Source organism: Podarcis pityusensis (genome assembly GCF_964106645.2).
Source record: "Podarcis pityusensis genome assembly, chromosome: 10".
Taxonomy (NCBI): Eukaryota; Metazoa; Chordata; class Lepidosauria; order Squamata; family Lacertidae; genus Podarcis; species Podarcis pityusensis.
Window position 1 is genome coordinate 45,897,623 of NC_138035.1, and position 13,203 is coordinate 45,910,825.

Below are 13,203 nucleotides of genomic sequence, written 5' to 3' on the forward strand. Positions count from 1 at the left end.
CACAAAGCTGTTCACAACAGAAAAATACAAAATAAGAACACAAAATATAGCGGTACACCGGAAGTCGAATGGAATCCATTCTGGAACTCTTGTTCGACTTCCAAAACGTTTGGAAACCAAGGCACGGCTTCCAGTTGGCAGCAGGAAACTCCTGCAGCCAATCGGAAGCGTTGGAATCCTCATCAGACGTTCAGGTTCCTAAAACGTTCACAAACCGGAACACTCACCTCCAGGTTTGCGGTGTTAGGGAGCCAAAATGTTTGACTCGCACGGCATTCGGGATCCAAGGTACAACTGTACATAATTGTTGAATAGGATCCAAAATGCAGCAGTCTGATTGGTCCTAGAACAATAGGATCCAAAATGCAGCAGTCTGATTGGTCCTAGAACAATAGGATTCAGAATGCAGCAGTCTGATTGGTCCTAGAACAATGCAGCAGTATGATTGGTCTGCAGGAGCCACCCAATCCAGCTCCAGATGGAAGTGAATCCACAACCTGATTGGCCTACAGGAGAATTCCAGAATTAGCCAATCACGTGCAGCCCATTGTGTAAATAATGTATATAAAGCAGATACTTTGAGGGGACATTTTTTCCTCCTCACCACTATGAGCTGAATAAAGAGCATGAAATCCACTCTCGACTCTGAGTATATTTCAATAATAAAAACAGAAACAAATCAACATATATTTAAAAGGTCATAGTCAAATGCCTGGTTAAAGAGAAATGTTTTTGCCTGGCACCTAAAGGTGCGTGATGAAGGCATCAGGCGAGACTCCCTGGGGAGAGCATTTCCACACACGGGAAGCCACCACAGCAAAGAACTGTTCTCGTGTTGCCACTCTCCGGACCTCTTGTGGAGGAGGCACACGAAGCAGGGCCTCCAATGATGACCACAGGGTCCAGGTTGGTTCATAAGGGGCGAGGCAGTCCTTGGGGTATTGCAGTCCTGAGCCATTTAAGGCACCATTTCAGCCAAACAGCATTGTCTTGCTATTATAATATTCTCGACTTCTTTAAGCCACAGCTTCACTGCCAGGTCTCAGGAGCCTCTCATCATAGAAAGTATCAGGGGTGTTGCTGTCTGAAGCTCAAAGCAGCATTTGAAAATTTACTGCCCTTTAATTTAATCAAATGTTCTCAGGTCCTTGTGTTGTGCACTGAGGAACAAAGCAACCAATTACAATTATGTCCCATCACAATCAGGCATTTGCCAAAGCAACTCCCTCTCAGAATAAATAATCTAGAATGTCTGGAGTTTTCCCTTGATTGCAAATGTAGTTACATCCCTACATCTTGCAGTTTTAGAAGACACCTTTTCAGCCAACAATAGTAAACAATAAAACAGGTTTCACTTTTAAATAGTTATTGTAATAATGGTATAATGCCAAAATGATTCCTGCCTTGGTGGGTTTAAGCGTGGATACAGGTCAAGTGAGGTGTCTTATCTCATGCACAACAGTTTAGCTTTGTTTCTGAGAGAGGGCTTGTGTAAAGAAACCAGAATTGACACATTCACCCATCCCTAGTCAGGGATACAGTAATGGCAATTGCAGGATCTGGCCTGCGGTGTGAAGAGACTGCAGCAAAAGGAGAGTGAAGGTGCTTCTAGCCTCAATGCCAATAGCTTTGTGTGACTTATTTTGCCACAATGCAGTTTGCCTTTATTGCCGCAGGACTGCAATCTACTCTGCTGTAAAAGCACCTCCAGATATATGAAATCTATAAAATGTAATGTTTATAGTCGTGTTAAACAACAGGGGGGCAGCGACTTGGGTCCATATCATCAGAAATTAATGAGAAGTGTATGATTTAGCCAAATCCCTAAATGTTAACCCTAAAGCACCATGTAGAATCTTACCAGGGCTCGGTTGGTGCTTTGGGGCCCTATAAATTATCATTCAACCTCTGGGGTTTGTTTTGATTAAGATTTCTTTTTTGGAAAGAGAAGCCACGTTTCCAGTATATCCTGATAATGCTAAGTACATCGGGAGCCTAATAATAAACGACACAGCCACCCCGCCAATATGTTTTGCAACCCGAGAGATGAACCAGGAATTATCTACAGTTAAGACATACATGCATACATGCATATCATCATTGTCCTGAGAATTTTTAGCAAGGCAAAGCATTTCAGAATCTGGAAGGATTGCCTAGTTCTGCCATAAGCATGTTCACTTAAATTTAGAAATTAAGCCCTTTGACAAAACCCATAAGAACGGGGAAAACAGCAATAGCAGTGGTTGCAATAGCCCCACTTGCATGCCCATAAAAGGCCCCCTGATGATGCTATTGTGATGGGAGATTAAAACAGCCAAGCAGAGTCATTGCAAATTACTGAAACCTCAACCTATAAACAGAGAATGGGGAGAAGCACCATGCAGAATATATATGTTTCAAAGCTGAAGAAATCTCTCCACCATTCAATATTTTGCTGTCTTACAGTGCAACCCTATAAACGTCTGCTCAACATGGCCAATTGTCAGGGGTGATGGAAGCTGAAATCCAGCAACATCTGGAATTTCACAGATGTTTCCATCCCTGCTGTACAGTCTGCCCTTCCTCTGACGAGCTCCAGGGGGCTGTTGCTGTAGTACCCTCATTCCCTTTATCCTCACAATGCACTTGTGTGAGAGTGTGATTGACCAAGAAACTCATCCAGTTATCCAATCCCTGAGTCATCTGAAGGCAGCCCTGTATAGGGAAGTTTTTATTATGGGATACAAATTGTTGAGGGTTTTTTCCGAAGACCCCAAAATCATTGATTTTTCAATTGACCTGCCTAACATCAAGGACAAAGTGCTGCCTTTTGGCAATTCCCCCCGGACGTCAGTTCCACCTTTGAAATCCCAGTAATGTCCAGGAAAATCTGAACGTATGGCAGCCCTAGAAATAGTAATATGATAATGTAATAGGATGAAATGTTGGAAGGTACGAAGTGAATTTTGCAGCTGAGTGAAGATTTCAATCCTAATCCCCCACCCCGTGGGCCCAGTAGGGCAGGTGGGTGGGGCTGCCAAACTGTTGATATCACAGTGACACCCATTTTTGATCCATGGCACTATGAAGCCCCAAGAACCAGCTGATCATTGGGGCTTCATAGTGCCACACATGGATGTGTGGTGTAGTGGTTAAGAGAGGTAGTCTTGTAATCTGGGGAACCGGGTTCGCGTCCCCGCTCCTCCACATGCAGCTGCTGGGTGACCTTGGGCCAGTCACACTTCTCTGAAGTCTCTCAGCCCCACTCACCTCACAGAGTGTTTGTTGTGGGGGAGGAAGGGAAAGGAGAATGTTAGCCGCTTTGATACTCCTTTGGGTAGTGATAAAGCGGAATATCAAATTCAAACTCTTCTTCTTCTCTTTGCAAGCACCAATGGTTAGCAGATTGTAGGGACTTGCAGAGAGCTATTAAGGGCACGGGGTGTTGCAGTTTCCTGCAAACCACTTTTTGTCCCAATCATGTCTTTACCTGCCCTACACCTGTCATATATAGGTCTAGTCAGGTCCACGGACTGGAGGTTCCTCACCAATGTTCTAGCCCAACTCTCTAACCACTGCACTGCACCACACCAGCAACCTTAAAAAAATATTCAATTCACTAAGTTTACTTTATATTTTTGCATCAAATGTCATACCGAAGCTCATACTGAAGCCATCTGAAGTCACAGTACGGAAAATGTGAACATTATAGAGCATCTTTTAAGCTGGCATCCAACCATTTTTCATTTTAATGAAGGTACATCCTTTGCCTAAGCAGCAATGCCTCTCCTGTGAGTATAAATGGGTTTCCTTAAGTTGCTGGCTTAAAAACAGCTCTTATTAGCATGCCGTGGGGTAAATGTATCTATCTGTCTGGAGCAGGATGCATTAACCAATTTTATTTGCAAATAACATTTGGCAGAACAGAGCAATAAAAGGGGGAGACCTAATAATCAGAAGATCAATTTTATACTGCTGCAAAAGCTTTTGGCTGTGTATTAACATATAAATTAGCTCGCTAAGGACACAAGAATGGTTTATGAGTTAAAGATGTAGGTAAAACAATATATTCAAGGACTGAGTTAAAGAAGTAGCTTTTTTGCTGAATTGTGGAAGGGGGAGGAGTCTGTAAACTTGGGCAAATCATCCCAAGGAAGGCTGGTCTTGCTCCTTCTCTCATGGACTGTACGGGGGGAACTTTTCTTCTTAGAAAGGCTTTTCAATGAAATATTTGCCGGACTTGTTTTAATCTCTTTTGCCAACGTTTCTGCATTTATAACATTGCCCTGCTGTTGATTTATTGAGGATGCTGTAAGCATTCTATGCTTTTTACATCCTACGGACGAGGTTTTATTCAGCTGCTGATGTTTTTGTATTACTTTACCATCCCCCGTCCCCCCGCAAAAATGATCTAAATATGTTTTTAGTGACTCTGTTAGCAGCTCTGAAACTTCAAAGAAAGCTCAGGAAATAAATAAAGAAATTTGGGCTGCGATCCAATATTCACTTTCCTGGGACTTAGTTGTGAGCAGACATGCAGAGGATTTGCTGAAAAATAAGTTTGTCAACTGTTGTATAAGAGGTAGAAAATCATACCTCTCTCTCTCCCTGCACTGCAATTTCATCTTCCAGTTCCATACCTTCCAACATTTCTCTGATGAAAATAGGGGCATTCTATTTAATAGTAATAATAGTAGTAATAATAATAATAATAATAATAATAATAATAATAATATCACACCCATCTTTTTGGGTTGACCCAGCCACTCCAGGCAGCTTCCAACATATAAAAATAATAACAAAACATTAAACATTAAAAGACTTACCTATACAGGGCTGCCTTCAGATGACCTGGGTTCGGATAACTCCATACCCTCCTCCCACTCAGTCGCCCTACAGCTGAGGGGGAGGTGGTGGGCAGACCATTTGGGGCAGCACGGAGAGACGAGTGGCTTGGGCATGCTGCAGGCCCCGTAGTGAGTGCTGCCCGGCATTTTGTCACCCCCTGCTTAGTGGTTACACCCGGGTCAGCCAGCCCCCACCGCACCCTCTTCCTCTGCCCCGACTCTGAGCTGCTCATTGTTGCATACGAAGATTTCTGAACTGTGCCAGATCAGGCTAAATATCTATATAGTGCAGTCTGGGGCTTCCCATTGTTGTCAGCCGCATGCCTTGAAAAATCTCACACAATAATTACTGTCACCATATCTTTAAAGTTTGCTTTAAAAAAAAAAAAAGTGAGCACAGATAAAATCTGAAAAAGACACTGAAACATATTATGCAGCTCTCTTGAGAATCAGTTTATATATATATATATATATATATATATATAATATTTATTAAAGTTTCAAAGGAAAAAAAGATCACATTAATAAAAAAAATTAACAATAAAAAGGAAAAATACAAAGTAGAAAAAAAAAAAAACAGTTAAAAACAATTCCATCTTTTCCTCACTTCTTTTACGTTTACTTGTTTCCCGGACCTCCTCATACCTCCCTCTTTTGTATTCTAATTCAATTTGTTAATCCAACAATTCCTTTCCCTCCTTTTTAATCCTAATCCTTAGTCTTGATATATTGTAACGTTAGATTTTTACATATTAAAAACCAATTTTTCCATATTCTTTTGTACCTATACAGCTAGAAACCACTTAACTTCAATCCAACATCATTCTAACATTCATTAATTTTACAATATTTCTGTAAATAGTCTTTAAATTTCTTCCAATCTTCTTCCACCGACTCTTCTCCCTGGTCACTGAGAATCAGTTTATAGTCTTCCCAGAAGAAGTCGCAGAGAACAGGACAGTTCCACCAATGCCAATGAAGTATTATTACATCTTTCACTATTAACAGCTTATTTTTCATTTTCACCACTTCCCATATATCTGTTCTGTATTAGTCGGGACATTGGATTTCTGCAAGGACACGGATACAATTCCAAAGTGAACATCAACAGAGAAACACAGACTTCAGAGAGAAATCCCTTGCAACGTATTAAGTGATCCCCAAAGAGCAAATAAACAATTGGATTAAATCCCAGAAACTGGCGGGCTTCTGAACTATACTTTGTAACAAGAAATTGTGCATGATGCATAGCAAAATGAAATATTGCTGCCGCTTGAACATAGAGGACAGCAACCTTCAAAGTGAGACAAAGCTCAGATGTACTAGTTTAAACTTTGCAAAATCTGGAAGGAAAGGAAAACTTTAAAAACCAAATACAGTGGTACCTCGGATTAAGAATTTAATTCGTTCTGGAGGTCAGTTCTTAACCTGAAACTGTTCTTAACATGAAGCACCACTTTAGCTAATGGGGCCTCCTGCTGCCGCCGCGCTGCCGAAGCACAATTTCTGTTCTCATCCTGAAGCAAAGTTCTTAACCCGAGGTAATACTTCTGGGTTGGCAGAGTCTGTAACCTGAAGCGTATGTAACCTGAAGCGTCTGTAACCCGAGGTACCACTGTAGAGTGAAGCACAGAGTCCTATTCACTGTGGGGCTCTTTGGACATATGGTAAGTAGTCAGTGCAGTAACATATAGGGGGTCACCAATCTTTTGAGGTCTGTGGGTAAATCTGCAAACTCGACAAACTGTTGTGGGCACGCACACACCCCTCAACCAAGCACTTGGTATGCTCTGTTCTATTGGCTACAGCTGAAGGCTTCTTTTAAGCCTAATTTCATAAAGAAGTGGGGCAGAGAAGAATCTATGGCAGGGGTCAGCAAACTTTTTCAGCAGGGGGCCGTTCCACTGTCCCTCAGACTTTGTGGGGAGACGAACTATATTTAGGTGGGGGGGGGATGAATGAATTCCTATGCCCCACAAATAACCCAAAGATGCATTTTAAATAAAAGAACACATTCTACTCATGTAAAAACAATAGGCAGGCTCCACAAATAACCCAGAGATGTATTTTAAATAAAAGGACACATTCTACTCATGTAAAAACACTGATTCCTGGACCACCCGCGGGCTGGATTTAGAAGGCGATTGGGCCAGATCTGGCCCCCAGGCCTTAGTTTGCCTACCCATGATCTATGGGCTCCAAGGAAGGCACCATGTTGGCAACCCCTGAGAGGTTTGTTTTATTGCATCTATACCTCACCTTTTCCTTCAAGAAAGCTCAATGGTTCTCCCCCTCCTCTTTTAATCCTCACAACAAACTTGTGAGTTGGTTCCAGATCTTTTCTGGGGAGGGGTTCTTGGGCAGATCTCCCTCAGCAGTTCCATCTCTTCACTGCTGCCATTTTTATTTCCTCCTCAGCACTGTGGCCACCTGACTTCCCAGTAGGGTTGGACCCAGGGGAGAAAATGGGGCACTTCTCCACCAAACTCTATCTGCCCATAGCCAGCCCCCACCCACCTGCCTCCTTACTTCCAAGAGGTGGCACTGCCTGTAAAGCTCCCTCCTCCTTAGTCTCAGTGTTGCCCCTTACAGAGCAGGGAGGAGGTTGGGAACAAAGCTCCAATGAACTTGCTCTGCCTACCATTGGTTCTGGCTCCCCCTACTGTTGACCTCCCATCCTTCCATTCCACCAGCACCAATGGGCAACAGCCACCACTGGCCGGACCAAGACATTTTGCTGCCTGAGGCAATTGTTTGTATACGTAAGTATCCAAGGCCAGCAAGCAAATGAAAAATCAGCATTTCATTCAAGGTGTCCTTTAGAGCATCCCTTGTGTGTGGATTATTATCGCCAAATTGAACTTGCTCTGCCTACCATTGGTTCTGGCTCCCCCTACTGTTGACCTCCCAGCCTTCCATTCCACCAGCACCAATGGGCAACAGCCACCACTGGCCGGACCAAGACATTTTGCTGCCTGAGGCAATTGTTTGTATACGTAAGTATCCAAGGCCAGCAAGCAAATGAAAAATCAGCATTTCATTCAAGGTGTCCTTTAGAGCATCCCTTGTGTGTGGATTATTATCGCCAAATCCTCCAATTCTGTAGTCCTTGTTCTTTGATCTCTTATCCATAGATCCTTCTCTTGGCAGCAGAAACAATAGCGTAGGCTGGATTGTAGCCAGAAACGCTTCTATATATGCAATGCCTAGCAGGAAAATCTATGTCAGTCATCTGAGCTGAAAAGATCATATAGGATTAATTTCAAAACGAACAAAGCGAGATTATTCCTAGCAGGATTCCTAGTAAATTGGTGCAAGTCGTTTTCAAGACAGGGTCGTATAACTGAATGTCTAGCAAGAAAGATTACATAAAAGTGGAAATGCAGCTTTTCCTTCTGGAGAACAAAAATAACCTGGGCAGAAATTGGTGTGAAATTATTCGGGGGTGGGGGGTGTTTGAAAAAGTTGGTGAAATAATAAGATGCTGTATTGTTTATGGAAGCCATCCAGATGCTGAATTTATTTTATCAGCACATGCCTAATCCAGTTCCAAACAGAACTAATCCTTGACTAAAAAATCCTGGCATAGCAAATCCTCCTCTTTTTTTGGCAATAAGTACTTATTCACAAATAGCCTTCAGGACTTCAAACAAAAATAAATGGAGAGTTGCAAGGAAAAGAGTATTACTCGGTTCGGTGCAGAGAGTATTACTTTAAAGAAGAGTTCACATTCAAACATAATCCTTTCATCACATGCACCACACATGGAAAGTCATTACACCTAGTGAGGGTGTAAGAGGCAAAATCTGCCTGGCAACAGCGTTCTTCCCTTCTATCAATGATTTCCATCTGTGCTCGCTGGTCACTCTCCTAAATCAGCGTTAAGGCTTAGTACCAGACTTGCAATTACTTCGCTGGAAGCAGATACCTTTGTGTTAGTTCAAGCAGAAGGATACACCGAGAAACTCTATTTCTTTATATTTCAATTCCGTGTCATCACCTAGGTTGAAAGGATCATGCCGGTTGAAAAACCAAACACACATAATTCTTCTTACTGCAGAATCTTCATATTAAATCCCCCCCCCCCCAGTTCTAAAAAAGATTAATCCTCCCAACTCTTCGCCCCATCAAACAGCAGTTTAATCTCGCCATTTTTAAATTGCATTCAGGCTCTTTAATTGTGGGGTTTTCAAATGGATAGGCTACCATTTCTGTGGGGCAGAACTCTTCAGTTACAAGCCTGAGTTACTAGAGAAATCCCACCAGAAGAGGGTGGGCAGAAGGTAATTTGCTTGCCCCCTTCTCCCTTCAGCAACACTCTGAGTTAGCTCCACCCAATTTTCGGGGAGCCTCTTTCCCCCTCGGCCCATCATACTACAGCTCACCCTGTTCCGGATGGTCCTCCTTGGGACGGACTTTTTCAGAGAGGGGGAAGGAGGACTGGGGAAATCACTTTCTGCCCAAACCTTTCTGCTTCTCTAGATCTAAATGGTGCATAGAAGAATTAAACAGGATAATAAACTTGGTTGATTTCAAATCATCATGGAACAATGAAAGTAAGAAGGTGATATTTCAAATATGCAAAGCCGGTGGTGTTTTTCATTTCCTAGGCCAATAACTTGCCTATTGCTGATGTCTCCCTAAGTCACCCATGGCATCCAACATGTAGGAGCAGGTTGCCATTTTGGATATAGTCCACAGGGGAGATTCCTAAGCATAGCAATGAACGCAGAGTCTTCAATAATATACATGTACATGTCTCTGAAATTAGATCTATGAACTAAAAAAGATGCGTTCTTCTAATACCTGATTCCAGGAATAGTTTGGAGTTAGATACCTTGATAGTCAAGTAATCGATCCCATTGAGGTCAGTTGTAGCCTTGGGAAATATTGGGAAATACCACAAGAACCGTAAGAAAGAAAGGTTATTAAAGACACGGGAAACTGTAAAATGTAATTAAATTTTAACTGCTTTGTTGAGAATGAAATCAAAACTTCTCTGGTGGCCAGTAATTCAGTATGTACATTTCCTTATTAATGGTATTTTTAAATCATCCTTCAATCATATTCCTAGTGCTTTGTATTACAAAGAAATACGAATTAAGATATATACATTTTTAAGATAATCGTTTTATTGGCTCCTGGGACAATGGCTTTGACAAATGTTTCTATTTTTCTGATAATTGTGTGTGCATGTATGTGAAGTTTCTTTGGTTTTGTCACTTGTGTTTTTGTAAGAATTTCATAATAATCAAATGCTTACACATTCCTAACACCATCTGAAGCTGTTAAAATAAAATCCCAGTAAAATGTGTCATTTTGCCTGTTTCGTACAATGTGCCCCTCTAACTAGTCTGGACTGAGCTTCAGACTCTTGGCTGCCATTCAATCTTCTACAAAGCCTACATCCCACCTATGAGAATTTAATTAAAAATTTCTCTCCCATTTTATAACTTTAAAATGCAAATTATTTTATCATTTATTGATGGAGTACAGTTGGGATGGATTTCGAACCCTCAGTGAGTTAGCAACTCCCCCTGCATGTGAAGACAGGCTCCGGCAGGTTGAGAGGACAAGACCAATAGTAGGTCCCATGATCAAGAAGGCAGTTAGTGTAAATTGCTATAGTCCCTCTTCTTTAAGATTTAGCTTCCTCCCCAGGGTCTCTAGAAGCTAGATCTCAGATGGTGGAGAGGGCTGATCTTACTTCTAAATGCACATGCATATCCATGTGTAAAAAAAGGTAAGGTAAAGGCTAAAGGACTCCTGGACAGTTTTGTCCAGTCAAAGGCGACAGTGGGGTTGTGGCGCTCATCTTGCTTTCAGGCCGAGGGAGCCGGCGTTTGTCCACAGACTGCTTTCCAGTTCATGTGGCCAGCATGAACACTCTGGTGCAACGGAAACCAGAGTGCATGGAAACACCGTTTACCTTCCTGCTATACCTGTACTTATTTATCTACTTGCACTTGTATGCTTTCGAACTACTACGTTGGCAGAAGCTGGGACAGAGCAACGGGAGCTCACCCCGTCACAGGGATTTGAACCGCTGACCTTCCGATCAGCAAGCTCAAGAGGCTCAGTGGTTTAAACCCACGTCCAATTCTATAGATGTCTCAGATAGCTCCAAGGGAAGTTGGTATAGGATCAGGGTTGTCCCTAGGTGGCTGGGCCAAGAAGCCACAAAAATCACATCTCTCCAATCTGGCTCAGAATGGCTAGGAACCCACCTGTGCAGTCCCCCAGGCCACTCTTCCAATGCTCAGAGTGGCCCACATCTCCTTGCCAAGGGCACAAGGGAACCTAGGCACGCCTCTGAATAGGATTGCAGCCTATGGTGACATATGGCGCACAGCCAGCCACTTCGAAAACTGCCGCTGCTGTCCTATATTTTGAACTGTCAATAATGTAATTATATGATAATCCCCCCCACTGAGCACATCTTCGGTGGTTGAACTTTAACCCAAAAGAGGAATGAATTGTTTGAGCATTTAAATCAGTAGCCAGCAGGGCCATATTTGACCCACCAATGAATAAAGCAGGCAGTGGCAAATCTTCAACAACCTATCTATATAATAATGGACATGATAGATATAGGGTTGCCATATGTCCAGGAATTCCCGGACATGTCCTCTTTTGGTGGTCCTACGTGCCCCTCCGGGGGGAATTTTACCATTTAAATCAAATGTACTGGATTTGGGTATTTTTTATAAAAAAAAAATGTGCCGGACGGCTCTCGTTCAGGCTCCGATGTGGGCAGCTCGGGCGGCACTTTCTGTCTCTGGATTTTTACCTCTTGAAATTTGGCAACCCTGCGGTAGAACTCTTGATGTGATCCTTGGCACTGGAGTGTTGAAAGCAGAACTCTCATTTGGAGAGCATGAATTAACAGAGAAAATAACAGAATACAAAAATGCATATTACGCACAGACTGCAAGCTCTTCTCGCTATTGCGTGTGTAGCATTCAACTGACAGAGGCTTTGTGAAGCTTCAGTGGTACTGTTGCATCATACGTAATGTGGCACTACAACCGCCACTTAACATTTGTAATTGCTGTGCTCTTTCACTCCTGCACGACTGCTGCTTAGGTTCCATCAGCTTGAAATATTTATGCATTTAACTGTGCATGACCTACTCCTCATGCAAGCACTTTTTAAAGAAAAAGGCTCCCGGAGTCTGGTTAAGTGGTTCTTGAGAAAAATGGTTTTAGTTCAAGAACAGGACGGCGGGCACACCCAACCCAACCTAGTGAAAAATAAATGCCGGTAATGAAGCACAGTGGCAGATTTATGGCAAAATAATCAGAAGAAATCCAATGTGCCTATTAGAATGGAGTCATAGAATTGCAGAGTTGGAAGGAACCACAGGGGTCATCTAGCCCAACCCCCTGCCATACAAGAATCTTTTGCTTAACACGGGGCTTGAACCCATGAGCCTGAGATTAAGAGTCTCGTGTTTTACCAGCTGAGCTATTCCAATCTCTTTTGCACCCGTGCAGAGGCAAGATTTGAGCCAGGCACCTCCTGATTTGTAGCTCAGTCTCTTTTAGCCAAATTGTGAGGCAGCTACACAAATATGGGGGTGTTATATGGGGCTTTTTCTTTCTTTCTTCTTTTTAGAAAAAAAGGCAAGTAAGAGAGAGTATGTTAGAGGTGACTCAAAGTATACATGGTATAGAGAAAGTGCATAGGGAGATGTTCTCCTGCTCTCATAATATTAGAACTTGTTGTTATTGTTTAGTCGTTTCTGACTCTCCGTGACCCCATGGACCAGAGCACGCCAGGCACTCCTGTCTTCCACTACCTCCCGCAGTTTGGTCAAACGCATGCTGGTAGCTTCGAGAACACTGTCCAACCACCCCGTCCTCTGTCGTCCCCTTCTCCTTGTGCCCTCCATCTTTCCCAGCATCAGGGTCTTTTCCAGGGAGTCTTCTCTTCTCATGAGGTGGCCAAAGTATTGGAGCCTCAGCTTCAGGATCTGTCCTTCCAGTGAGCACTCAGGGCTGGTTTCCTTCAGAATGGATAGGTTTGATCTTCTTGCAGTCCAAGACAGCATCATAATTCAAAAGCATCAATTCTTTGGCAATCAACCTTCTTTATGGTCCAGCTCTCACTTCCATACATCACTACTGGGAAAACCATAGCTTTAACTATATGGACCTTTGTTGGCAATGTGATGCCTTTGCTTTTTAAGATGCTGTCTAGGTTTGTCATTGTTTTTCTCCCAAGAAGCACTTGGGAGAACTTAGGACCACCCAATGAAGCTGAACGTTAGAAGATTCAGGATAGACAAAGGAAAGCACTTCTTTACTCAACACATAGTCAAACTATTGTCTAATATAAGATGTAGATTCACCAACTTGGATGACCCAGTCCATGG